Source organism: Muntiacus reevesi, chromosome 1 (genome assembly GCF_963930625.1).
Source record: "Muntiacus reevesi chromosome 1, mMunRee1.1, whole genome shotgun sequence".
In the NCBI taxonomy this organism is placed as follows: Eukaryota; Metazoa; Chordata; class Mammalia; order Artiodactyla; family Cervidae; genus Muntiacus; species Muntiacus reevesi.
In genome coordinates this window covers 7,598,848-7,626,492 of record NC_089249.1, presented here as the reverse complement: position 1 = coordinate 7,626,492, position 27,645 = coordinate 7,598,848, and positions in this window count along the sequence as shown.

The window sequence follows — 27,645 nt, the reverse complement described above, 5'->3', positions numbered from 1 at the left end:
CAATGCATGTTTCTTTTTTATTTTCTCCCTTCCACTCTGATTTAAAATAGCAGGTATGACTGCTGTCTAGTAAAAACAGCAGTCCTTAAAACTGTCACTAAACATGAGAACAGTTGACAGAAAGCTAAGACTTAGAGATCAAGACAATTTGGGAAAACAGAGCTTCACCTTTGCAGATCACCTTTCAGGCCAGCGTTTTGCAGGAATAATTTGCTTTGCTGCCTGATTCTTGCCGTTCTGACCTGGCTTGAACCCGGCTCAGGAATGCAACCACTAAGAGCTGGCTCCAACTTATCCTCACTGCTTCTCATTGAATCAATAATAAGGAAGCCTTCTTTGTTGGCTTGGGACTTGATGGCCCAGTGACAGACAGGACGGGGAAGCAGCCATGGCCTCAGCTTGGCTGTGCTTACACCACACGTGTAATGACACATGTGTGTGAGATTCAATGATGGATGGTAACACTGAAGGTCTTGAGTGGGTTTCCTCTCGTCTACTGCACTGGCATATATCATTTTAATAGCCACCAATGAAGAAAAATACAGTTCTCATTAATGCCCTGCATTTGACCTTCCACTTGTCTTGAATTGAAACTCACAACCTGGAAGGCAACTGTGCCCATTAAAAGAAGGGAGAAGCTTTCCTTCCTGGTGTTACTTCATGTTTCCTGTGGAGCACGGAACAGAAAGGAAGAGAGTCAAGGCTGAGGTGGGCAAGGTCGTGATGGGAGAGCTACTTCTTTTTTGAGGTCTTACCATTAAGGAGACTATAAGACATTCTGCTAGACTAGAAATTAAGGCAAATTTCTTGTGAGATCACTTATCCAAAGAAAAAAAGGATGAAAATAAACAAAATCAGAGTTTGCCAGAATTAGAAAAATCAAGCCTATTGATTCTACAAGGTACGTGATAATCTAATAAAAAATTAGAATCAGTTTCTATTTCTTGCAACCAGAGAATCCTAAATAATAGATATCATATACCACTTTATCTAAGATGGCTCCATGCTAGAATCTGTCATAGGACAGCTCAACAGGTGGTCCACAGATAATGAGTGTCTGGTGTAGCAGTAATAATCATGGTAGAGCGATCACATCCCAATGATATTTGCCTTTGTACTGGATGTGTGGGTAGGAGACAAGACAAAGTATTCATTGCTAAGCAAATGAATAGTGCAAACAAAGCTGAAATTTGGTCTGCTTAAGTATGAAGGCCAGCAATCCTTTCGATACTCATAAAACAATTTTGTACAGTATGATATTTCAAAAAGCACTGTGCTTCATGAATTTGAATGTAACAAATATAGAATTTCCTTAACAAAATCTATAATTCTGGTTTTACACTGTAAAAAATAAAATTGAACGAGATTTCCCTTCAATTAAGAGTAATAAGCCCAGTTTAATGGTCCTTAGAATAAATTTATTTTTAAGACAAGACAGAGCAAATCACTGGTTTTACACAGTATCTTCATTATTATTTTCTAAAAGGTGTAGACTGTGATGCAATCATTCAGACATTTCAAAAAAGACAATTATTAAGCATGTGCTCTGGATATAACAGTGTAAGATGGCTTATAAGCCAGCCAACCTCCACCCTAATGTGCTTCCAACTTAACTGGCAAGCTAAGGGATTGACAGGCCAATGAAATAAGTTAAAAAAGCAAGGATGCAATAAAACACAGAGATGACTCAAGGAGAGTCCCAGATCTTGTTCCTGCCTTTGAGTGTTTCGTAACACAGCAAGAGAGACAGTTAAAAATGGATATGTGTTAGAACAGAGCCCAAGCTATATCAGTGGTATTAAAAGGAGGGGGGGGAGACATAAGAAGTCATTCATTAATTTTGTCTTACACATCTGTGAAGACTTCATAGGGGATGTTACACCTAATATGGAATTTGCAAGACAGGCATGATTTAAAGCAGTACGGATGAGGAGGAAAGCATTCTAACCTGAGAGGAAAGTAAGAGCAAAGTTAGGACAGAGTCACTTCTCCAAGGCTGTGGCAAGCAGGCAAATGTGCCCGGAGTATGAGACATATAAGAGGATGAAGACTCTGGCAGGGCTGTAGTAGTTGGCTTGTATTTTAACTTAAAGGTAATGCATGAGGAGTCAGGTGCTGGTGTTTAAGTAGGAACACCATAATCCAATTTGCATTTTATAAAGTTATTCTGTTGACTACAAAGATTGAAGGGCGAAGAAATTGGAAGCAGAAAGATCAGTGCTTCACTCACCCACACATCCATCCTCCCACTCTGTTTAGAGATATTAACAAGTACCAGAGTTTGATTCTTTAAACAAAGGCTGCAAACTCATAAGCCAGATCTGAACTCCAGTTATGTTTGGCACATACTTACTTTGCTTCTGTTTCTTTTATTTGCCCCAAGCTTTAAAATAAAGAGATTCTCCATGAAGATCTAGATTTTCACCTTTTCTGACAAAGCTGGACCCACATTTCCAGCCAAAGTTGAGTAGTAAACTTCTGAACAAGAGGCATCAATAACCAAGCTCCCTGGGTCCCCACCATTCACATTCTGTCCCTGAGGTTGAAGCCAAGTGCAAGGAGCCACAACCACTGTGCTCACACTGCTGCCTAACCTCCGGTTTAGAACATTGCCCTTGTACCAGCCAAACTATCAAAAATGAGAAAGTAAAGACAGAAAAAGCAGCTTATTCCCAGAAAAACAGAAGGGAAAATGTTTCTCTGTAGAAATGATGAACTGTTTTTAATGCAAAATACAGCAAGGATGTTGAAGAATACAGCTTAAGTTGCCTTTCTGCTAATATCCTCTCACCATACTCCTCTGTTACCTGATTGGCATTTGACTTTCCAACCCTAAAGAAAAAGGAAGATAATTGCAGGCTTTCCAAAGAAAAAGGTACTTGGGCTAAGACCTAAAACATGAGCAGTCACTAGTTTTGCAAAGTCTCCATCACTGAGTGGTATAGTTACCCCAGGGAAGGTGACAGCGACACTGTGACTTGCTTAGTCATGTCTGACTCTTTGTGGCCCCATGGACTGCAGCCTGCCAGGCTCCTCTGGCCACAGAATTCTCCAGGCAACAATACTGGAGTGGGTAGCCATTCCCTTCTCCAGGGGATCTTCCTGACCTAGGGATCGAACCTGGGTCTCCTGCATTGCAAATAGATTCTTTACTGTTTGAGCCACCACGGAAACCCCACAGTTAGCTGAGGTATTCACCAAATCTACCTGGATTTCTGTGAGTCGTCGGGTTGATTCTAGTATCCTAAAGGATGTCACGATTGAGGACACAGGGCCTAGGGCAAGTCACATATTCATTTAACAATTATCCCTGAATATTCATTGGAAGGACTGATGCTAAAGCTCCAGTACTTTAGCCACCTGATGCGAAGAGTTGACTCATTGGAAAAGACCCTGATGCTGAGGAAGATTGAAGGCAGGAGGAGAAGGGGATGACAGAGGATGAGATGGCTGGATGGCATCACCGACTCAATGGACACTGAGTTTGAGCAAGCTCTGTGAGTTGGTGAAGGGCAGGGAAGCCTGGCATGCTGCAGTCCATGGGGTCACAAAGAGTCAGACATGACTGAGCAACTGCACAACAAAACACATAATTACCTATAATCATTTACCTATAGTTACAGAGGTACAAAGATGATGCTCTCTGCTGGAGAACAGTGACTGTGGCCATTGACACTTGGCTTTAACACAGGAGTGGAGGAAGCCACGCTCGGTGCTCAGCACTGCAGGGAGCATCAGTAAGCGCTGCAGCCTCAGGCCCTGCTGACAAGGAGAGAATCCAGATCTCAGTGACGCCAGCATCAGCAAGGTGGAGGGGAACAGGCAGAAATCAGACTGCAGCTGGACACGAAAATGGGGAGGACAGACATGGGGAAAGTCATGGTAAGCAACTCTGTGAAGAGTTTTGTCTGTAAAGAAGAAAGAGACAATCGCTGCCAGCGATCAAGTAGGAAATTTTCCCTAGAGCAGGACATATTTAAATGTTGATTGTCTCTATACTGGCCCAGACTCTGGTTCAAAAATGACAAAATTCAAACTGACTGAAGGGAACAAGGGTTGTAATGGCTCAGTCACTCCAGAGGCTGACCTGGCAGGGTCCCAGGACCCCACCGAGTCTCCGGGAATCACCTCTTACCCTGTTCATCTCTGCTTTCAGACAGTCTTTAGTCACCTGCTGGAAAAATGGCTAAAACCAGCTCCAAGTAGAAACCCCCATGGAGGGGGAATGCTCCTTTCTTAGGGGTCCTACCACGCCCATGTATTGACAATGACTTGGCCTAAAGACTGGGAGGAGAGTTGGGTCAGCCCCATCCAAACCACACAGGTGCAGAGTGATGGTGGGGTCTGGTTTCCCACGGGAAGAATAGGTTCCATTGTCCAGACATGGGGCTGGAGAAACAGGAATGGGGCAGGGACTTAAAAACATTAAGGCCATGGTGGGGGTGCGCTTCCCAGGTAGCACCTGCCTGCCAATGCGGGAGACCTGGGTTCAATCCCTGGGTCGGGAAGATCTTCTGGAGGAGGAAATGGCAACCCACTCCAGTACTCTTGTCTAGAAAATCCCATGGATGGAGGAACCTGGTAGGCTACAGTCCATGGGGTCACACAGAGTTGGACACAACTAAGTGACTTCACTTCACTTCCACCACCTGGTTTAGGGTTGGTGAAGAGCTGCTAGAGGAGATGAAAGAAATGTCAGATGACTTTGAACATTATAGATTAGGCAAGTGGGTGATGAGAAGTCTAAAGAGGGGAGAGAGTGAATGCCAATAGCCTAAAACTTTCAAGATTAGATATCTTTATAGGATTCTTCCAACTTAACATTCAGTGGCATCAGGCGAAATTGCTGGAGACTTGAACACCAAATCAGAGTGCAGTAACACTTGAGTGTTCCCAGCTGGCTCGGAGGTAAAGAATCCTCCTGTCTATGCAGAAGACACAGGATCAATCCCTGGGTCGGGAAGATCCCCTGGAGAAGGAAATAGCAACCCACCCCAGTATTCTTGCCTGGAGAATCCCATGAACAGAGCAGCCTGGCGCCCTCCAGCTCATGGGATCACAAACAGTCAGATACAACGGAGCGACTAAACAGTCATGCACAGCACTTGAGTAGGCTGTCTTATAAATCAGGGGCAAGAATAAGGTTGAGACATTCTGGGCACAAATAGCAACCAGAGAAATTTGCCATAGCTGAATCTGAATATTCATCATTTATGGCTTTTATTTAAGTGGTCACCAAACACTAAAAACAAGAATTCAAAAGTGAATGTCTGAACCATAGGACATTAATACAGGATTTTGTGAAAGGAACATGGGAAGCTGTATGCTTTTTAAAAAAATTTAATTGGAGAATAATTGCTTTCCAATATTGTGTTAGTTTCCTCTGTACAACAATAAGAATCAGCCATATTATATAAATACATACATATATACCCTCCTTCTCGAGCCTCCCTCCCCCAGGTCGTCACGGACCACCAGGCTGAGCTCCGCGTTCTGTCTGGCAGCTTCCCACTGGCTATATCTACTTTACACGTGGTTGTGGGAACTTGCATCTTTTTCAGTAACAGAAGGGAGTCACGGCCTTCATGAGTACAGGAGAAACTGGGCCTGGAGGGCCCCCGGCCCCCAGAGACCTGCTTTTAGGTAACTTTTTATTAAACACAATCTCCATTTGCAGAAGGGGGAAAGAGCATTCGGGGAAGTAAGAGCAGCAACCTTCCTTTGCTTTGCTTTCATATTATTCTAAAAATGATTTAATATACAAATATACCAATATGAATAGAGAGGAGCTCTATGGAAGACCTAATATCAAGTGTATTAAAAATGCATGACACCCTGTATATTCTCACAGGAGTTTGTCCAGGACCTCTACAGCTGATAAAATGACATAAAAGTGTGGTTAAAAACATTGTAAATCCTACTGATTGGAAAACTCAGGGATGTATGACAGATTGACCTGACTCTTTGATTTAAGCCAATATCACTGAAATAACCTTTCATACCCCAAGAAAGAATAATGTCTTGCCTGCAGCATAGAACACAGCAACAGAAAATGCAGTTGTCTTTTGAGATTTGATTTTATACATTAAAACCTCTTGAAACATTTGTATCTGAATCTTTAGATACCAAGCTCTTAGCCCAGAACTGCCACTATTTCTTTGATCTTTCTAAGTCACTCCTATAATTTTTGATGCAAAATAAAACAATAGAAAAAAGGAAATATGTCAAGATGCTAATAGTGAAAATCTTAAGCTGATGAGTGTCAGTGATTTTTGTTCATTTCTCATGGGATTTTCCCAAGTTTTCTACAAAGACATAAGATGGGAGGTGTGGGGAGAGATGCAATTGTTAACATTAAAAAAGAAGTTAAAAAGGAAATCACTTCAAAAACAAAATGTTACAAGTGTTTTCCATCAGACTTAGACAAAAAGTCACCAAGATTTAAATGAATCTAATGAATCAATGAAGAGCATAAGGACATAATAGTATCATCATCACACATTCCCAATAGCTTAGATTGCTGTTTTTTATTTTACACCTTAGATAGGCATGTTCACCTGGAAATCTGGACTATCCACTCTCTTGGTTAGATACTTCTACCTTACTGTACTTTTTCTTTTTGCATCCCAGTACCTTTTCTTCTGCTACCTGCATCCTAACATTTCTCTGAGGAACCAGCCCTTCCCCCAACCTTAGATTATGGGTGTAGAGCTGATTCCAGACCTGACTCCAAAGTGGGCATGTGATTCACTTCTAGAAAACAGAAGATTATGTTTTCCAGCTACAGCAATTGGCTCAAGAATGGGTCCATGATCAATGTTAGATGCAGAGTCTAAGGGAGAAGCATGCTCTTTTCTGCTGGACTTGAAACTGGATAAGTTCATGTATAAAGCTTTTAACAGTTATTTTTCTGGCATAAAAGAAACCCAAGAATAAAAATCTACTTGGGGAAAGATTAGGTCTTCATGACATTGTTTGAGCCCTTGGATCAAGCCAGTCCTGAAGCCTTCCCTACTTCTGAACATTTCTGTTGTAGGAGTAATAAATTCTCTTTGTGCTTAAGCCAATTCAATGTGAGTTTTTTGGCCTTACAATTGAAACAGTCCTAACTGATAGAACCTTTTATCTATTTAACACCCTATTCAGAGGCATTGTTATCAGATGATTTATTTTTTATACCTGGATAAGGCCAATGGAGTTGCACAGGCAGACTCCTGGAACTGTATTCCTTTTAATGCATAAACTTTTAGTATTTGTGTAGCACTTGTTTTTTTAGAGTCTGAGTACAACAGTTTACACACTGAGGATATAAAAACAGCTATCAATGATCATATTATAAATAAATTAAGCATAAAGTTAAATAACATATTCAAACATTAATAGGCATCAGTGTATTAAAAATTAATCTTCAGAAAGTTCCAAGCAGTACCCTAAAAACAGTTTCTATCTTTTGATAAATATACCAAAATAAATAAATAAATAAATAAATTCAAGCAAATGCTCTTAATCCTATTTGGTTTCCTTGTCATTAAAAGTCCATAACAATTTGAAGATAGAGAATTTTCTGAATTTTGTAATGAAATTACGAAAATTTCATCTAGTTTAAACTCAGTCACATCCTTCTTAAGAGCACTCCAATACAAGCAAGGACCACAGGAACGCCTCCATCTTGGTTCACAGAAAATGACAATGAATTCGGCCACTGATTCTGAAGATACCTTGTTTGAGAGGAAGGTTCAGAGAAGAGGAAAGTGTATGCCATCATTTGTTTTTCTCTCCTCCTACAGGAAAGGCTTACGGTGGCACGTGACAGCGCAACTACAGAGGTGAATGGAAGTCAGAGAAGAGCAGAGAGCAGCCTTCACCATTACTGTTGGAAATGATCGATTCCGGCAGGGGCCTGCTGCCGTTTGCTCTGCAGTGCCCATGTGCTTTACTTTCAGCTGCTATAAGACTGTCATAACAACTTTACTTAAACAGGACACTTTTTGTGTCTTCCAGGCAACGATAGTGATAAATATACCAATTTACTATGCCTGTTATATGAACGTATCCCTTAGACATACACATCTTATTTAGTGTACATCCTATACAACTGTATATGGCAGCCTTATGAGCAAAGATTATGCTAAAGACTACTCACATACACTGGCCCACCTTAAAATAGTTGAAGCCTTTTCTGACTCTTATCTCATATTTCAACTATGGTCAAACACTTTCATGAATATGAGATGTGACAGATTTGACCATCTTCTCCTGTCCAGATAACGGGGTCAGAAAAATGCTAGTGACAGGTAGAGAAAGGAAAACAATCATGTTTTAATATTTGTCATAGGCTGGGAAATACAATTACTCATTTTCAAAATCATCTTTTATATGTATAAAAAAATGCACTTTAAAAAATCCTAGCAAAAAGTAAGCTATAAGGTAAAAAATAAAAGTCTTCTTCCTAACAACCATTCTTACTTCTCATAGACAAGTAGCATTCATAACAGTTCCTTCAGGGACTTTCTAGACCCTTATGCATTATCAACAAGCAAATAAATAAACAAAAACTTGCATGCTTTAGAAATAGAAATATTCAGACAAGTGGGATGCCGAGTAAGTCAGGGATGAGCACCCATTTCCTCCAAAGTATTACCTGTTTGAATGGGCAGATCCAGCAATTCACCTTGAAGGGGATGTCTTCATTCTGCAATGAAAAAGCAACTGTTTGTAGTTACACAAACATGAGGCCAGCAGACACCCAACGTCCTGGGATGGGAGAGGAAGGGACAATACAAACATGCTTGCTTTATCAAAAGCCACTCTTGTCCTTGATATGCGGAGTTTGGAGAGGAGCTGGACGAATTTGAGAAAGAACCACCGTCCCCTTTGTCTTCTAGGAAAGAAGAAGTTCAATCTGTGCCCGAAGTTAGGGAAACTAGTTGAAGGGCTGGTTGGGTGGTTCCACCAGGGAAAGACACAGAGGCCTTGCCAGGAGGGCAAGAGGACATCAGGTCATCACTGAGTCCGTGGGCTTCCATTGAAGGGCTCCTGTAGAAAATGCAGCTGAGACTAGGCCTGTGATTTAGAGAATAAGGACTGTGCAAGCTAAGACAGCTATTCTTCCACAGCACAAACATGACCCACCACAGCCTCTAGGATTCTGGAAGAGTGAGGCATTCCAACAGCCATGAAGAAGCATGACCTGGCATCTGGCACTAGGACTGGCCAGGACAGCTTAGCCTGGAAAGGAAAAGCCAGGCCGAGAGAGGACTGGACAGACGCTGCTGTGCTGGCTCCCCCTGGTGTTGAGAGTTGGAATGACATGCCCATTTTGAACTTGCATAAACCCTGGAATTCTTGGACAATTCATTGGGGCAGGTGGACACTTGAGCAGTTAGTGGGACAAATAAGGCAGGTGTGTTCATCTGCGTACCAAATTAGTGGAGTATATCAAGCTGGTTACATACAAGATCCTACATATTTTTTGTGTTTATATATACTTATTATATGTATGTATGTATACATATATATGCATGTGTCTCTACATGATACCTATATGTACTATTCTTCAACTAGCTCAACCAGCTATTTAATATAATAATACATACTGGATATCTTTCTATAACTGTGTATCTATCTCATTCCTTTTCATAGCTACATATAATTCTATTACATAAATTTATTATCATTTGACTAGTCCCAAATTGATGGGTGTCTAAGTTGTTTCCAGTCATTCACTATTACAAGCATGTTACAATAAGGATCCTCACATAGGTATTTTTACTTATCAACAACATAAACTTCTAAAAGTAAAATTGCTGGACAAAAACAGGTACATTTAAATGGATAACAGATACTGCCAACTGTCCTTCAAAACAGTTGCACCAGTTTATACTTCTGCTAATGGAGTATCAACCCTTTCCCCATATTTTCCCAACAGTGCAGAGAATCAAATGTATAGATTTTTCACTCTAATAGTGAAAAATATAATTTCATTTGATGTTATCCAACAATCCTAGAAGACAGAAATTATTTCCCTGACTTTTCATACAAGGAAATCTAAACTGAGACAGGCTGTATAACTGCTCATATGCCTAATAATTAGAAGAACATTCAAACTCTGATTTGTTTGATTCCAAAGTTCATTCATACATTCATTCATTTAATAGAATCTACTATATTTCAGACACTGTTCTAACCATGTTACACATTTGTTCATTTTATCTTTATATCAAGACTTTAAGGAAGATGCAATTAGTATCCCCATTTTACAGATGAAGCAACTATTGCAAAGAGAAATTAATTTACTTGCCAACATCACACAACTACAAAGTATCAAAGATGGAGTTAGAATCCCAGCTGTTTGCTGTCCATTTGTTTCAATGTAAGAACAACCTCCTAAAAACTATTTTTGTTTTGCAAGAGAGAAATTCGCCCCTGCAAAGACACAGGCTTTACAATGTTTATAAAAATCATTATAAGGAAATAAAAACAGATTGATGAAAATTCAGTGGGCTTCAAAAGGCTACATAATTTGATACACATTCAATAGCACACCTTTCACTCCTTCTTTAATACTGAATGTGACGCTCTCACTCAGGGTTTGCAAGGATAGTCAACAAGGTTGACAGCCTTTTCTATGCACAGCACCATTGCTGCCACACATTTTCTGACATAAATTTAATAATTTAGATGGTAGGCACAAATGTCTAACAACCACTGTACCCTAGGCTGCAAAACATTATGGGCAGATATAAACATGACCATGTATTAGTTGGTGATGAATGGAAAACTTAGAAAATTTTAGGAAAGTGGGGAAAAAAAGCATTTTTCTAATACTTCTTTTCACTATAGATTTTTTTATCATATTTTACAACCAGTAAATTTAGCATTATTTTAAATAAGAGAGGACACACTAGACCGCCACGATATAAGTCCTTTAAATTAGTGTTTAATAAAAGAAATTAAACAGGACTTCTAAAAATACTGTGTATCTGCATAACTATAATGGGTTAAATAAGATAAAAATACTTGTGACTGAGCCGAACTCAGGTCACCTAATAATACTTCTATTCCAAATAAAGCATTTTTCCAGATTTATCATCTTTGATTATATTTCAACACCCACATAAACATAAATATATTGATGTATTTATACAATAATTAAAAGGTAAAAGGAAATAAGTTCACATGAGTAATTAATTCTACTAAAGCATTCTCAGCTAGAAAACTCTAGTGGCTTCAAAGTTTCATGGGCTGAGTAACAGAGCCAAGAATTGTCTATTTTTATTTTCTACATCTTGCTGTTCTTTGTATATTTTACTGTTACAAAGCCAAAGACTATGTCAAAGAGTTGTCTCATTAATACCAAAATAGGATGCCATTAATTAGGTTTATTAGTGGACTCTGGGATGCAGCTGGTACTTTAATGGGATTTCAAGAGCAGTCATCTCTTTAAGGGATCTGTTTTCTTTGGTTACTATTGTTTATGACAGATATTCTTACAGTTTTCTCTAGTTCTTAAGCAAGGCCAATAAACGTTCAGAAAAGATTGCGCCATGCTTTTCATAATCATTTCACCTTTGACATGATGAGTCACCTAATATTTTCCAGGCTTTACACAGTGTAATAATTTTCAAACATTGCAATGTCCCCTATATATAATAAGTAATCGACTATAACTGTTTTCCTCCACCTGTGCATGACCATAACCATGTTTTCCACCTATTTGCTAACCTCTTGCATCTTTTTCTCCCTGATAGCCAGGCAACATGACTGTCCCTCTAGACTTCTAAGTATGATGAATCTGAGTAGCTAGGCTTACAGAGGTAATGGAGTACCAATAATTTCAAAGGCAATTTGACAAAGCAGCATGCAATTCTAGATCAATAAGTTTCATTCCCATGAAGCTTAAAGTAATTACATACAAAGCTACGTTCATTTGAGGAGTACAGGTCTGGCAGAATTTCTGTCATCTACTTTCAAATATGTATTAAATCATATTATTAAGTTCTGTCATAGAACAAATCAGTCTACTTGGTTTGCTAAAAGCTGAATTAATCGAGATAAGCATTGGAACTTGAGTGCAAACAATAGGAAAGTGTTCATTTATTCATTCAGCAAATATTTAATGAATCAGCTCTCTGAGTTCCAAGGACAGAGCAGGGAACAGAGCAGATGAAGACCTTAAGTCTTAAGGAGTTCACCTTATGCTGGCAGGACCCACAGTTAATGACAAACAAGTAAAGTATAAGAACATCACATGATGATAAGTAATATGAAGAAAAATAAAGCAGGAACAGGAATGTCAAGAGAAAACCATTTAAAACAGAGTGGTCATTCCAAAGAATACATACAGATGGCCAACAAACACAAGAAAAGATGTTCTACATCACTGACTATTAAAAAATGCAAATTAAAAAACTACAATGAGGTATTACCTCACACTGGTCAGAATGGCCATCATCAAAAAATCCACAAACAATACATGCTGGAGAGGGTGTAGAGAAAAGGGAACCATTCTGCACTGTTGGTGGGAAGGCAAATTGGCACAACCACTATGGACAACAGTATGGAAGTTCCTTTAAAAAGCCACAATTAGAGCTACCATACAACAGAGAAATCCTGGGCATGTGCCCAGAGAAAACTATAATTTAAAGAATGCCTGGATCCCAGCGTTCATAGCAGCACTATTTACAATAGCCAGGACGTGGAAGCAACCGAAACGTCCATCAATAGAGGAATGGATAAAAAAGATGGGTACATACACATAATGGAATATTACTCGGCTATTAAAAGGAACAAAGAGTGCCCTTTGCAGAGATGTGAATAGATCTAGAGACTGTCACACAGAGTAAAGTAAGTCAGAAAGAGAAAAACAAGCATTATATAATATGCTTATATATGGAATCTAGAAAAATGGTTAAGATGAACTTACTTGCAAAGCAGAAATAGAGTCACAGATGTAAAGAACAAACTTCTGACTGCCAAGGCAGTTGGTGAGGTGGGATGAATTGGGAGGTTGGGACTGACATATATACACTATTATGTATAAAAGAGATGACTAATTAGAACCTACAGTATAGCACAGGGAACTCTGTTCAATATTCTGTTATGACCTAAATGGGAAGGAAATCTAAAAAAGAGTGGATACATAAATGCATGTATGCAAGCTCAGAGGCTTCAGTTGTGTCCAACTCTTTGCAACCCTATGGACTGTAGCCCACCAGACTCCTTTGTCCATGGAATTCTCCAGGCAAGAATACTGAAGTGGGTTGCCATTTCCGCCTCTAGGGATCTCCCTGATCCAGGGATTGAAGCAGCATCTCTTAAGTCTCCTGCATTGGCAGTTGGGTTCTTTACCACTAGCGCCACCTGGGAAGAGAAGCCCAGATATCAGTGTGTGTATGACTAATTCACTTGGCTGTACGGCAGAATCTAACACAACATTCTAAAGCAATATACTCCAATAAAAATCAATTTATAAAAAGGAAAGGCAACAATAAAAAATAAAATAGAGTGGTCAGTGAAGGATTTTGGAGAAGGTGACATTTGAGTAAATTCCTAAAGGAGGTCGGGGAAGCAGCCATAGAGATATGTGTGGGAAGCGTGTTCTGTATGGGAAGAAAGGGGGAGGCGGGGTGAAGACCCCACTTATGGCCCTGTGAGGACAAGAGTAGTCAGTGGGAGGAAGCATGGGAGGGCAAGAAAGTCCTAGTTGAAGTCCTAGATGAGGTCCTAGATGAGGTCCTGGATGAAGTCCTAGATGAGGTCCTAGATGAGGTCCTGGATGAAGTCCTGGATGAAGTCCTAGATGAGGTCCTAGATGAAGTCCAAGAGACAAAGCAGAGCAGATGTGAGGTCACTGTAAGGATTCTGACTTTTACTCTGAGTGAAATGGGGAGCCAGAAATGTTTCTGAGCAGAGGAATTTAAAGAATCTGACTTAAAAGGGTCTTAAGGAATCACTGTGACTGCTTTGCTGAGAAAAGTCTGTAGGAGACCTGGTAGGAGGGCACTGCAACCATTCAGACAAGGGACAGCGGTAGCTGGAACCCAACTATTGAGAGACAGTCACAGTCCAGGTATTTGGAAAGTGGAGACAATAGGCTGTGTTTACTCATTGGATATAGATTCCCAGGCACCAGCGGTAAAGGTCCCGCCTGCCAATGCAGAGACGCAAGACACAGGTTCGATTCCTGGGTCGGGAAGATCCCCTAGACAAGAGCATGGAGACCCACTCCAGTGCTCTTGCCTGGAGAATCCCACGGACAGGGGAGCCTGGAGGGCTACAGTCCATAGGGTTGCACAGAGTCGGACACGGCTGAAGTGACTTAGCACGCACACTTGCATACACTCATGGGATGAGGGAGAGAAAAAAGAAGTATGACCTCAAAGTCTTTGGTATAAGAGACTGGCAGGATGGAAACACTACTAAAAATGAAAAGGAATGCTCAGGAAAGAAAGTGAAAGTCAGTCAGTCATGTCCGACTCTTTGTGACCCCATGGATAGTCCGTGATATTCTCTAGGCCAGAGTACTGGAGTGGTAGCTGTTCCCTTCTCCAGGGGATCTTCCCAACCCAGGGATTGAACGCAGGTCTCCGTATTGTGGGCAGATTCTTTACCAGCTGAGCCATCAGGGAAGCCAAAGAATAGTGGAGTGGGTAGCCTATCCCTTCTCCAGCGAATCTTCCTGACCCAGGAATTGAATCGGGTCTCCTGCATTGCATTCTTTACCTTTTTTTACAGGAAAGAAAATGCAACATTAAATAGTATTGACAATGTTACTCACCAAATCAAGACAGGAACTTATTCCCATTACTTATAATTACCTACAAAAGATACAAATGAACATAGAGGACCCCCAGATTGGACTGTAGTTATCCCTGACCTAGGTGCTAATTACAAACACAGTATAAATATTTTTTCCACCTAAAATTCAAAAACATCTGATTTTAAAAGATGACTCTGGGATCTTGGGGTCTGTCATTAATTTTGCTCATTAGTACTTTCACCACAGATTAAATTATTTCATTGGAAAAACACATATATAGCACTTAACATGAGCCAGGCAAGGTGCTGGGCAGCTTAGGCAGAAACATCGGGCATTAGAGACATAATCATGAGTAACACCCAGCTTCTTTTCTTGCCTTTTAATTTTCTCTGGCATTCTGACAATACATGTCCCTGTCATAAATCAGCTGTGAGAACGTCAAAGAGTTCTGCACCATCACCAATGTGGGAGCTGAGTTAGTTGGAAATGACTGGAAAGAATCCTGGTGTGAAAGTACCAAATGGAAAGAAGGGAGAGGAAGGCTGGAGTACAAAATCGATGTTAAAAATGAAATGGGAGCTAAGAGAGAGCAGGGCCATTCAAAATATTTTCCATCACAGATGCTCTTCAGCTCTGCCTTCTTCTGTGTTAGCAAAGTCAGGGGTGTGCCACCGTTGGGCTTTCTCAGGATTCTGAGGTTCAGAATCATCAAAGTGATCTGGCCATGCTAACTTTAGACCAAAGGAGGAAGAAAACACAGGAGATGGATCGTAAAATGTCACTAAATCAAAATAACTCTGGCAGTACAAAAACTTGGAGGAATTCATCAAAGGGATGACTTGGAAGGGGTTCACACTGATGAAGAAGAGAGCATCTCGTTGTCATTGGCCTCCCAGACGGCAGGGAGCCACATTTAACATGCTCACACCTCCTGACGCACCTGTCAAAAGCGTCCAAGTTACCCACAGTGGACTGTTCCTGCTGCTCCTTTTGAGCACGTTTGGTCTAGTCTTGACCTCTCTTATTTTTTCCTTTTAGATATGTGGATTTCATTACATAGCTCCAAAGCTATATAGTGAAGCCGCAACTTCCTTGTCTCTGTTAGAAGATACTTTATTTTCACATTAATCATAATTAACTACAGCACACAATTTCCTGTCTTATTTTTGCTTTTTATTGGTAGCACTAAGTTCTACAGACTTTAGGCTGGAACAGTACTAACAATATTCAATTTTACTAACTTCTTTTGAAAGCATTTAGCATGCTTACTTTTTATCATTTGTATAGTTTCTCAGGAATGTTTCCTTTCCTTTTCTTTTTTCCTTTAAAAAAAAAAAAACACTTCCTTCATTTTTATGGATGAGGTACTGATTCAAGGAGGGAAAGTTCCAGGAAGTTGCCCAGAACTGGAAATTAAACCTGTAATGCCTCCCTCTGCCCTGCCTGACCTTTCAGATCAATGGAATTTTACTTCTGAATGCTTTAAATCTTCAGCGACAAATCCAATAAGGGCGCTGGAATGCACCCCACCACTTCAGGCCAGAGTAGAGCAGAAGAGACAAAAGAGCCGGCCTCTCGGCGCGCATTCTAATCAAATCTCTCACGAGTCCCCCCAGCTAAGCACAGGAAATCTCAAGTTTTCAGCCAGTCTTCAATTTCCTAATCACGGACTTCAATTCCCTGGGTCTTTATGCTTGAGCTGGCAGGCAGCGCCTGGCAGGTTTGGTCCAACGGCGCTGGCAGCCTCTGTGCTGAGTGTCCACATTGTTGAAGCTGAGGAGCGGGAGGGGCCAGGCCGCACGCTGTGCTGGCTCTGGGAAGGCAGTCCTCCCTGAAAAGCCTCTCTCCTCCAGGCTCTCGTCCCGCAGTGCTCCCGGACCTGGGTCTTTTCTCTCTCCTGATTTCTGCTGCTCTTGGTCATGGCTATTTTGCCTGTAAACTGATAAGTTTGGGGAAAGTTATTCTAACCAGTGAGCTTCACTTTGATTGACTTTTATAAACAATTTCCATTTGACTTTCACATCAGGTACAACATAAAAGTGATTTGTTGGATGTCATTCATGACCTTTCTCTGGAAGGCTTGAGTCAGATCTTCAGCAACAGTAAACAGCATCTATCAAAATCTTCCTGCAGTACCGCGGGGCCAATAGCGATTGTCTTGCTTCTTCTCAATATCCCAACACATACAAAACACACACACACACTCATCAGATAGATTTATATGTGTGTTTTTAGCACCTCAAGTCCATGATAATAAAAATTGGGACATTCTACAGTAAGAAGGAACTTATCTTACCTGAATCTCTGTAAGGCAATCATTGATCTGCATCTTTTTTCCTTTCCTTTGAGACCATGTCTAAAGTGTGAGCTACATTTTTTGTTAATGACAACAAAAACATCACTTGCCTGTGAAAAGGAAGAATGGTCATGAAACACACTGCAATTCCCCTAAAGCTAGAGGAAGTAAATACAATCACAGGTCTGAAAATACTGAAAAAGATTCTTTCCAGACAGAAGAAGAACAAAATAGTGTTACACTAATCTACGGGAGAGTAATTTGTTCCTGAAAAGAAATCTGTAGGGCTATTTCTCAAAATGTTATTACAATCAATTTCAATGGGAAAGAGTTTTGTATTTCCATTCTCCAAATTGATAGGCATTTATGTTAAAACAACATCAAATCCCATTACAATGGGCTCAATTACCTCAACAGTTAACATTCATTATCATAACATAACCTAACAAGGTGTCTTTCCTTCATTAATTATTCTACAATATGGCTGTTCCCCTGATCCTTTTTAGGTTTTTTATGGGGCTATTTTCTATCTAATGATTGAGACAATGCTCACAGAAAGGTATACACATGGTATACTGTTAAGTAATTCAAACTTTAACGCAGGAAAAAAATTGCATTACAGTCAAAATAAATCCATGAAAGTGGTACAAATAATCTCACAGTCACCGGATAAGCAGACATCAGGAGGGCCGTGCCCCACGCAATACACCTGGCAAAAATTAGATGATCGGTCTGCAGGGAGACACTTGTACAACTCACAACAAATAGATCACTGCAAGGATGACAACACGGTGACCCCTTCTCAAGGCACTGAGGCTCATAAAGTACAAAATCCACTCTGAGAAAGTCAACTTGTATATAGGGACCCATCGCTCGGAGGCTGCCCCAGCGGCCCAGGCCATGTCACAAATCTAAGTGTGAGTCAGGACTTCCCTGGTGGTCCCGTGGTTACGGCTCCATGCTTCCAATGCAGGGCATGCTGATTAGATCCCTGGTGGGAAACTAAGATTCCCACACGCCACGTGGTGTGGCCAAAAAATAAAAAATAAAGAGAAGACCTAAGTCAGCTTGCACTTACGGTAAATGCCTCACTGTCAAGAAAGCGTTAATACCAATCACAATCCCCCAGTTAAGCTTTAGCGAGCTCACCTCATCCTAGAACACAGGACCTGCTCACCTTAAAAGGAAATCCTCCACCTCCTGGCCAATCGAGCCGTTTCCACAGCACCTCCTCCAACGCACCATCAAACTCGCGCTCACCCAAACTCCCTTGGGAGGAGCACCCCACTGCTAGTGGGGCACTGTACTTGCTGAGCCCGTGGGTTGTTCTCACTTGAATAAAGTCATCAAGCTCATGCTAAGTTGTTTTAGTTTTGTCATTTGACTATATTAAGGAAAATATGTTTTATGAAACTCTATATAAAGTCAATACTTTGGATTCTCAGAATTCAAATTGGCAAATGTCAGTGCCAGGGTGACGTAGGGTGAAGGAGGGGAAGACAAGGGGAACTGAGAGTCTGGGTGCGTGCACGCGAGTGTGCACGCGAGTGTGCTTGCGAAGTTGCCTCAGTCGTGTCCTACTCTGTGCGACCCCGTGGACTATAGCCTGCCAGCTGTCCAGGGGATTCTCCAGGCAAGAATACTAGAGTTGGTTGCCATTTCCTTCTCCAGGGAATCTTCCCAACCCAGGAATCGAACCCGAGTCTCTTATGTCTCGTGCATTGGCAGGCGGATTCTGTATCACGAGCACCACCTGGGAAGCCTGAGAGTCTGGGCACCCAGCTGGCTTTGAACCAGGTATCTCTGCCATACAAGACTGTGATAGAAAATGAGGTGGTTCCCGAAACTTCCTAGCGCTCAGCCATGGGGAATAAGGACTGGCTTTGGGAAGGCTGTCATGGATCCCTCTGAAAAATCTGATCAGAGCTATGGTGCTGCCCTCACAGGAAGCACATATGTACACACAACTTTTGGCTTACTATTTCCAGTGCTTGAGAACACCACTAAAACTCATCCATGATTTGAGGATCTCTTTTAATAACCCTTGCTCTAGAGATAGAACCAATCTAAATGCCAAGATCTCTTGTTTCTTTGGCTCAAACTCTCTTTTTGGAGTGACTCACTATGCATAAATAAAGTCATAAATGAGTAAAGATGGAGGCGAGACTCCCCTAAGGGCATCTGAATTGATGACTATGAGCAGTTAATTATCTCTTGGACATGCTTTATGAACACCTTCTACCAAAACTTAAATTCAGATGACTTCTCTGGAATGAATTAAGCTTATTGGGGAAGAGCATGAACTCATGGCACTCCAGGCTATTGGGTAAAGTAATTACAAGTTTGCCTCATTTTAATGCAATGGCTATCTGTCCTGAACTCCCATGCAAACAAAACCATTTTGCAAATCAAATCATGTTTTAAATCTATTTAGTAAATAAGCTTCGCTCCTTAGAAGAAATTTTATGGTGAGTCTTTTGGTGGAAATAATCATGACTGAAAATATTTTGTAAATCCTGTTTCGTGTGTGTCTACATAAGCTTTGCTGAAAGTGAAAAGCCCCTGAACTAATTTATACCTAGTAACTGGAACAGGTTCATAAACTCGTAATAGAAACTCTGCTTCGAGGATGAAGAAGATTTGGTCAATTCTATACCTGTGTCGATTTAGGATTATAATTGGTTGTTTGGCTATGCCTTCTGGACACTTGTGCACCAATCATAGTTTTTATCCCAGAATTTCACAGGACTGTGGAATTTTCTCTATTGTGTCTTGTATTTATTAGCCTTATCACCTTGGTTAGCTTTTCAGCTGGTAGATCCTTTCCTCTTGCTTCACTTTTATTTCTCATGGTGCCTGGCTGAGAGAGGAACTATGGGTTTTAGAGTGATTAGTGATACAACTGGGCTGGAAACGATGGAGGATATAGTTAGTAAATAAACAAAGCAGGAGAACAATTCAATCAGGAGGAAACAGCAGAGTCAAACTGTCAGTGGTAGGGATGCAAATCCAGGGCCAAGGAATGAAGTGGAGATCAGAGACAAGGGACCTATAGCCAAAGACAGTGCTTGCGCCATAAAAATAGCTTAATAGATATTTGTTATTGTTGTTATTCAAAACACTTCCTAAGTCAAATAGTGTAACACTTTAACAATTTGGGGTGTGTGTGTGTGTACAGGATTAGGGGGATTCCTAGTATTTTCTTTATTTACACTGTGGCACGTTCCTCATTCAAGCTGAACAATGAAGCTGCCAACTCAGCAAGTGTTGTTAGAACAAAAACGAAGAGAAGAGGCTTTTCTGAAGTTCAAAGCCTGGCCTTTTAAGTCTCAGAAGCTCCGGTCCAGGTGGGGTGCAGGCAAAAGGGCTGGCTTCATGAGATAAACAAAGGCTTCCCACCTCTCCTTGCCCAAGAGAGGATAAGTAGCCCTGGGTGCAGGTACTGTGGGTGGGTGGTGAGCAGGGAAGGATGAAGAGGTCACTGAGCCTGAGGGGCCTGCAGACAGGAGCACATATCTTAATCACACTGGAGATGATCATAATGCCACCTGCCAACATTTGCTGGGTGCTTATGGTATACCTGAGACTGTTTAAGGTGCCTTTGTTGTTTAGTCGCCAAGTCGTTTCCGACTCTTCTGCGACCCCATGGACTGTGGCCGGCTAGGCTACTCTCTCCATGGGATTTTCCAGGCAAGAACACTGGAGCGGGTTGCCAATTCTCCTCCAAGGGATCTTCCCGACCCAGGGATCAAACCAGCATCTCCTACATTGCAGGCAGATTCTTGACCGCTGAGCCGCCTGGGAAGCCCAACGTGCAGTTGGCCATGTCCTCAATCTTATGCAGTAGTGCTGGGCAAATATGGATTTTTACTTCCCTTCTAAGCAGACTGTGGCTCCTAAACCACCAGAACTGAGTAGAAATTCTGGCGCTGCTGTTCACACATTTGGGGATTCACTCTCTTTGCTCAACGTAGTTTTGAGTGCCTACCTTGTGCTGCTCACTGTGGGTGCAGCAATGAATAAGGTGCATGGAGTCTCTCTTTCAATGGGGTAAAGGCAGGACCAACAGATACACAAAGAAGGGTATAATTACTTTTTGTAACCTTCCCATGGTTGATTTCCCCAACTTAATTGCAAATTTCTTGAAGGCATTAGGCACATCTTATACTTGTTAGGTCCTTCCACCATGCTTGGTTGAACTCTCAGTAACTCTTGGCTGATTATTAATTATCTGACCATCTGGACTTGAGAAGCAATTCTAGGACTTCTTGGCAGAAGGAGCTTTCTGAGGCTGACATACATTCTTACTGGGCTCCAGCTTTTTCTATTTTTCCCACTTAGGAAGATGCTCAAGTTTTTGAGGTTGGTTTTGATGTGGTCAGAGGTTAATTTATTCTATTAGAGGCTCTATGTTCGTCCATGAAATTCAAAGTATTAGACTGAAGTCAGAGGTGCTATTTTCTGTAATTGACTAAAGTTAAGCAGGTGAGTAATATGGTTTCTGATGCAGGTAATACTGCTGAGCTAGTACAACACTGGCTGTATCTTAAGAGATCCTTGAGCAGGAACTTGTTTAAAATAAGCTACAGGGCTCTTTTAATCAAGTTAAGTTCTCCCCTGCTTTCTGACCCCCAAACAGGGCAGGTTTCATCTTATATTCTAAGGTGACATCGCTTGTGTTATCACACTTGGGACTTGGTTAAAGGAACTTTTATTGGACTACAGACTCTCATACTGCCTGGAATTCTCTTGTCTTATTACTTAATAAGGTTAAGGGCTGCATTGATCTTAAAGTGACCACACAGCCCCAAACTCAGCAACCTGCTGAGAATAACACCGAAGAATTGGCAGAAAGAGCTGTGCCTCTTAACTGAGAGAATGGGCTTAAGAGAATACCCTGGAAAGGAGGAAACTTGCAGGAAGAAAATAAGGTCACAATCTTCACCATTCTCCTTTTCATGCCAACCAATTATTGATATAGTTTAAGAATGTGTTCGTTGAGCAAGACGTTTTCCACTCACATTATTCTGCTGAGACAAAGGACTGTTTCCTGTATGTTCGCAAAGATCACTATATTTTTGGCTTGGCCTCTTTTGCTTTTAAATTAAGGGTATGTCCTGATAAAAAGAAGCAGTTGCCTCCCAGTATGTGAGAAACACTGTTGCCAGCAGGGTTTTTTTAATATGAAGAGGAGACTAAATAGAATATGACTCAGTAAGAAGTTTTCATGCTCAATTCATGGTTAAGACCGTTTCCATTGTCAAGAATACAAATGGAAATCTATGATGCTTTGTTAGCTTTGTTTGTTTCATGTAGACAAGAGCCAGCCTAAAGATACGTTGTTAAAATAAAAGTTTGAACTACCCAGAGAAATAGTTTATCTTCTAACATACTTGACTTAGTTCCCTGTGACTGCTGTAACAAATTACTGCAAATTAAGTGGCTTAGAACAATGAAAATGTACAATCTTACAGTCTGCATATCAGAGGTCCAGAGTGGATCTCACTGGACTAAAATCAAAGGGTTGACAAAATGCATTTTCTTTTTGTTGGAGGCTCTAGGAGAATCTGCTTTCTTGCCTTACCAGCTTCCAGAGACCATCCTCATTCCTCCAACTTCAAAGCCAACAACATTGGGCCCAGTCTTTCTCACTTGTCATCACTCTGGCTCTCCTTTGTCTTCCTCTGTGCCTTTTGAGGACACTAGTGATTACATTGGGCCCACTTGGATATACTAAGGCAGTGGTCCCCAATGTTTCTGGCACCAGGGACCAGTTTTGTGGAAGACAATTTTCCCATTGACCAGGGTGGGGTGGAGTTTCAGGATGATTCAAGGACATGACATTTGTTGTGCACTTTATTTCTATTATTATTACATCAGCTCCACCTCAGAACACCAGGCATTAGATCCCGGAGGCTGGGGACCCCTGAACTAAGACACTCGCCCTCATTAAAGTCAGCTGATTAGCAACTTTAATATCACCAGCAACCTTAATTGCCCTTTGTCAAATAACCTAATAACAAATAACCTAATATACTTGTAGATTCTGGAGATTAGACTGTGGACATCTTGGGTGGCAGGGGGGCGCGGATGATGTTATCCTGCCTGCCACAGAAATTAGGAGGCCTTTGTGTCCTTTTAAAATCTGATTTTGATAAGTCCAGGGCCTGCTTCCAAGTTGTGAGTTTCTCTTCATCAGATATTTAAGAAAGGATCTTTAAATTTAGATCTTTCCGGAGTCTTCACTGGCCTCAATTCAGTATCACTTCACAATATTCTTGACTTTGCAACATAAGCAATTAAATATAGGCATTGATTATCAACCATTTCCTGAGATTAGAAACTGCTGGAGAATTACTTATTAATTATGCATGACTGTGACATGATTGTGTATGGTTTACTGCAGATCTTTGCAGTGATTTTAAGATACAGTCAGACCCAAACTTGTTTCCAATGCAACTTACTATTCCTAGAGCATCATTCCCAACAGACTGCTTCTCTAAATTTGTAATCTTCTCCAAGGTGCAAGGACTGAAAGCTTTGGCATCATCTCTGACACTTCCAAGTGTCTGCTGTAGTTTGCAGGACCCTAACGCCCATGATATACCACTGTCCTGACTGTTGCAATAGCTTCTCATCATCTGCCCTGATTCCAGACTTTCACCCTTCTCTCCCTCCTGCACACTCAAACAGGAAGAGTTTTTCTAAAATGTCAGTTTCCCAAATCATTAATTTTTGTTCTAATACTTACTGTTATAGCCATCCATATGACCTTGAAACATTAATTAACCTCTCTGGGAGGTGAAGGCATAATGGAGCTAATACACAATGTCTTCCTCTAAGTTTTTGTGAAGATGAAATTGGATGAACATAAAGTGCTTTAAGGGCTTCCCAGGTGGCACAGTGGTAAAGAATCCTGCCAGTGCAGGAGAGGCTGGGTTGGGAAGATCTCCTGGAAAAGGAAATGGCAGCCCACTCCAGTATTCTTGCCTGGGAAATCCCATGGACAGAGGAGCCTGGAGGGCTACAGTGCATGGGATCGCAAAAGAGTCGGACATGACTTAGCAACGAAACAACAGCAACCACAACCGCACACAGTGAAGAAATGCATGTGTGTGTGTGTGCATGTGTGTGTGTGTGTGTGTGTGTGTGTGTGTGTGTGTGTGTGTTGCATGTATGGTAGGGAGGCCAAAAGATACTACAAGATTATGGGATTATGGAAAAATTAATGCCCCTCAATTCCTTCCTATTGCAATGCAATCCAAGTGCAGTGATGGTTCAGAGCAAGGAAGGATCCATGTTAGCTACTTAGCACTGGACTGCTTGTGCCCTCCAAACCTCACATGTTGAAACCTAATCCCAGGTGTGGTGGTCTTAAGAGTCTAGAGCCTTTGGGGATGGCTAAGTCATGAGAGTGGCGCTCCTGTGAATGGGGCTGGTTTCCTTATAAAACAGACCCCAGCTCCTTCTGCCATTTGGGGACACAGTGAGAAGACCACTGCCTATAAATGACAAAGTAGGTTCTCAGCTGTACTGAATTTGCTTGCTCCTTTATCTTGGGTTTTATCTTGGGCTTCTTAGCCTTCAGAACTATGAGAAATAAAATGTGTGTTGTTTAAGTCATCCAATCATTGATATTCTGATATAGCAGCCTGAACTGAGTAAGACAGCTAGTTAAGAAATATTTAGTGAAAAATGATATACTTTTCTCATTTTCCAAAAATGAGCAAAAGACATGCTTCACTCAGCTCTTGATATCTTACTTTAGGAATCAGAAATACCATCAAGAAATCCCTACGGCATGGGTAACAGAGAGAAGAACACTATCAAGGTCAAAATCCAAAGCGTACTGACCACTCTTTCCTTTCCATACAACACGGCACAAGGGCTTGTGAATTCAGATCGGGCTGTGAGTCCTGTCTCTGCAGCTCACTAGCTCTGTGACCTTGGGCAAATTACTTAACTTCTCTATGCTTCAAATGTTCTCATCTATTCTTCAGGGATATTAATAGCGACTCATTTACTAGCTAAGCTGGAATGGAAGAGACAATAATGCTTATCAAAATATTCCATATATTCCCATACATTCCCAACTTCCTTGTAGTGAAGTGAATCATACAACTAGCTCTGGTTAACAAGCCAAAAGCAAAGGTACTTCTGTCACCCAGACTAACAGAGAGTTCAGGAGGTGGCAGACAACCTTCTACATTCTCTTCTCCTCTGCCTTAGTGAGTGGTGACGATCCAGGTAGCAAAGCCTCCATCATATTGCGTACCTCAATGATTATGCACGGCAGAACACCCCTCATTGCTATCCACATTAGTTGTTATGGAAAAAACAAATAAACATTGTTAAGACCTCTGAGGTTTCAGGACAGATTTATTCTTCCAACATCAACAGCCTATCCTATAATATAGTTGGCTCTGCTTGAAAAAATAACTAGGGGAAGAAAGCAATCTTTGAAAACCATGACTCAAGAATATAGCTAAAAAGGCACCAAATGCTACAAATTTTTGAGTAAATGAACACATGAATAACCAATAGTCATGACTCTTGGGTTCAAGGTAAAATTTCTTAAAATTAATCCTTCTCACTCCCACTGAAGAAAACTCTCAGAGCCAACAGAATTCCAAAATCCTCCCTAAGATGTCTCTGAATGCCCAAGGCTTAGATGTTTAAGGGTTCTTCTGTCCTCTGACACCATTTATCTTAACTTGGTTTTGTTTCACAATTACCTAGACATTGTTCTCAAGCTCTTTTCTGGTTGCTGTAAGAAATCTCATCTTATCAGCTAGGTACCAGTTCTAAAACGTCCCAAAGATTTAGAATGTCACAAACATTATTGTCAACATACAATATCATGTCAAACCACTCTTTCTAAATTATTGTCTCTCTTCCTCCTGGCTCCTTCTTTTCTCTATCTCAGGAGTTCATAATTATTCTTCTTCTCTTATTCAGAGTAGCTTCTCTGACTTCTAAAGACAAGAAGCCTATATCTGTTTTCTAGGACTGCCATAATAAAGTACTGAAAATGGATTGGCTTGAAATAACAGAAAGGTATTATTTCACAATTTTGGCTAGAAGTCAAAAATCAAGGTATCAGCAAATGACCTCCCTCTGAAATCTGTAGTGAAGACTTTTTCCTTATCTCTTCCTAGATTCTGACAGTGACTTTCTATCCTTAGCAATCATTAACTTCTAGATGCATCACTCCAGTTTGTGTCTTCATCTTCACAGGTGATTCTCCCCTTTGTCTCTGGGCCTTCACATGGCTGTCTTCGTATAAGAAGAATAGTCACATTGAGTTAGGAGCCCACCATACTTCAGTATAATCTCATAATAACTAATTATATCTGCAATGATGCTATTTCCAAATAAGGCTAGATTCTAAAGTACTAGGGGTTAGAATCTCAATCATCTTTTTGAGGGATATACAATCTAACCCATAACAAGACCCTATTCCTATGTAGAACACAATGTACCCCAAGAACTTATCAACTCTATCTGCCTTTGCACTTAGGCCTCAAACAGTTTCTGATACGTACATCTTAAATGCTGAAACAAACAGGTCTTCCCTGCAAAAGATAGCCAGTAGAATGGTGGGTCAACATTTTCAGGAACAACTTAATATTTAAGATTAAAAAATAAAATCCATTTAAAAGCGTCAGCAAGTTGCTGAAACAAGCAGAACCAAAGGGGACAAGATTCTGGGGAGGAAAGGGCTAGAAAACATACTGACATTGTGCAATTGTTTGGATGATTCTGGATTTGGGGCAAAAGAATGCAAATCTAGGTTGCACCCAGGCAGAAGGCCACTGCTAGGGACAGAAAAATGAGCAGAATTTTTCACTGTCTTATAAGGCTTAAGAGATAAAATTTGAGACTTAAACAGCCAAGTTTATGGTAACAAGGTGAGGAATAGAGAACTAAGCCTGATATACAGCCAGCTCTTTCCCTAATATAAATGCCAATTTCTGAAGCAAGGCCAGGAGGCTTAGAAGCTAAGCAGATAAACTAAAAAACAGGGCAGAGTTTTTAGGAATCTCATTTGTTAAGGAGAAAAGGATTAGAGTTTAGACCCTGCCTGGGAGAGGGACCCAGTGAACTTCTTAAGCTCTTAAGAATGTGAGGCCTCATGGGCAGGGGAGAACCAGGAGTAGAGTGAGCTTCATCAACACTGAAACATAGTCTTTGCATGAATTAAGAAAGAGTCTCAACTCTGCCTAATAGAAAAAAGATAAACTCTGACTATAGGAAGATAATATTATCTGGAGACCACAATTTGTTTTTACATACAATGCCTGAAATTTAATTTAAAAATTACTGGACATGCCAAAAGACAGAACATGTCTAAAAAGCCAAAGAAAGACTAAATATGGAAATAGGTCCATACTGATCCAGATATTAGAGCTAAGTGAAACTTTAGAATAACTATGAGTTATAACTGCAAGAAACTATAGGAGAAAAAAAATCTTAAATAGATGAAAAGGTGGAGAATTTTAACAAAGAACTGAAATGTATAAAGAAGAGTCAAATAAAAATTCTAGAGCTAAAAATACAATTACTAAAATTAAGAATTTATTAAATG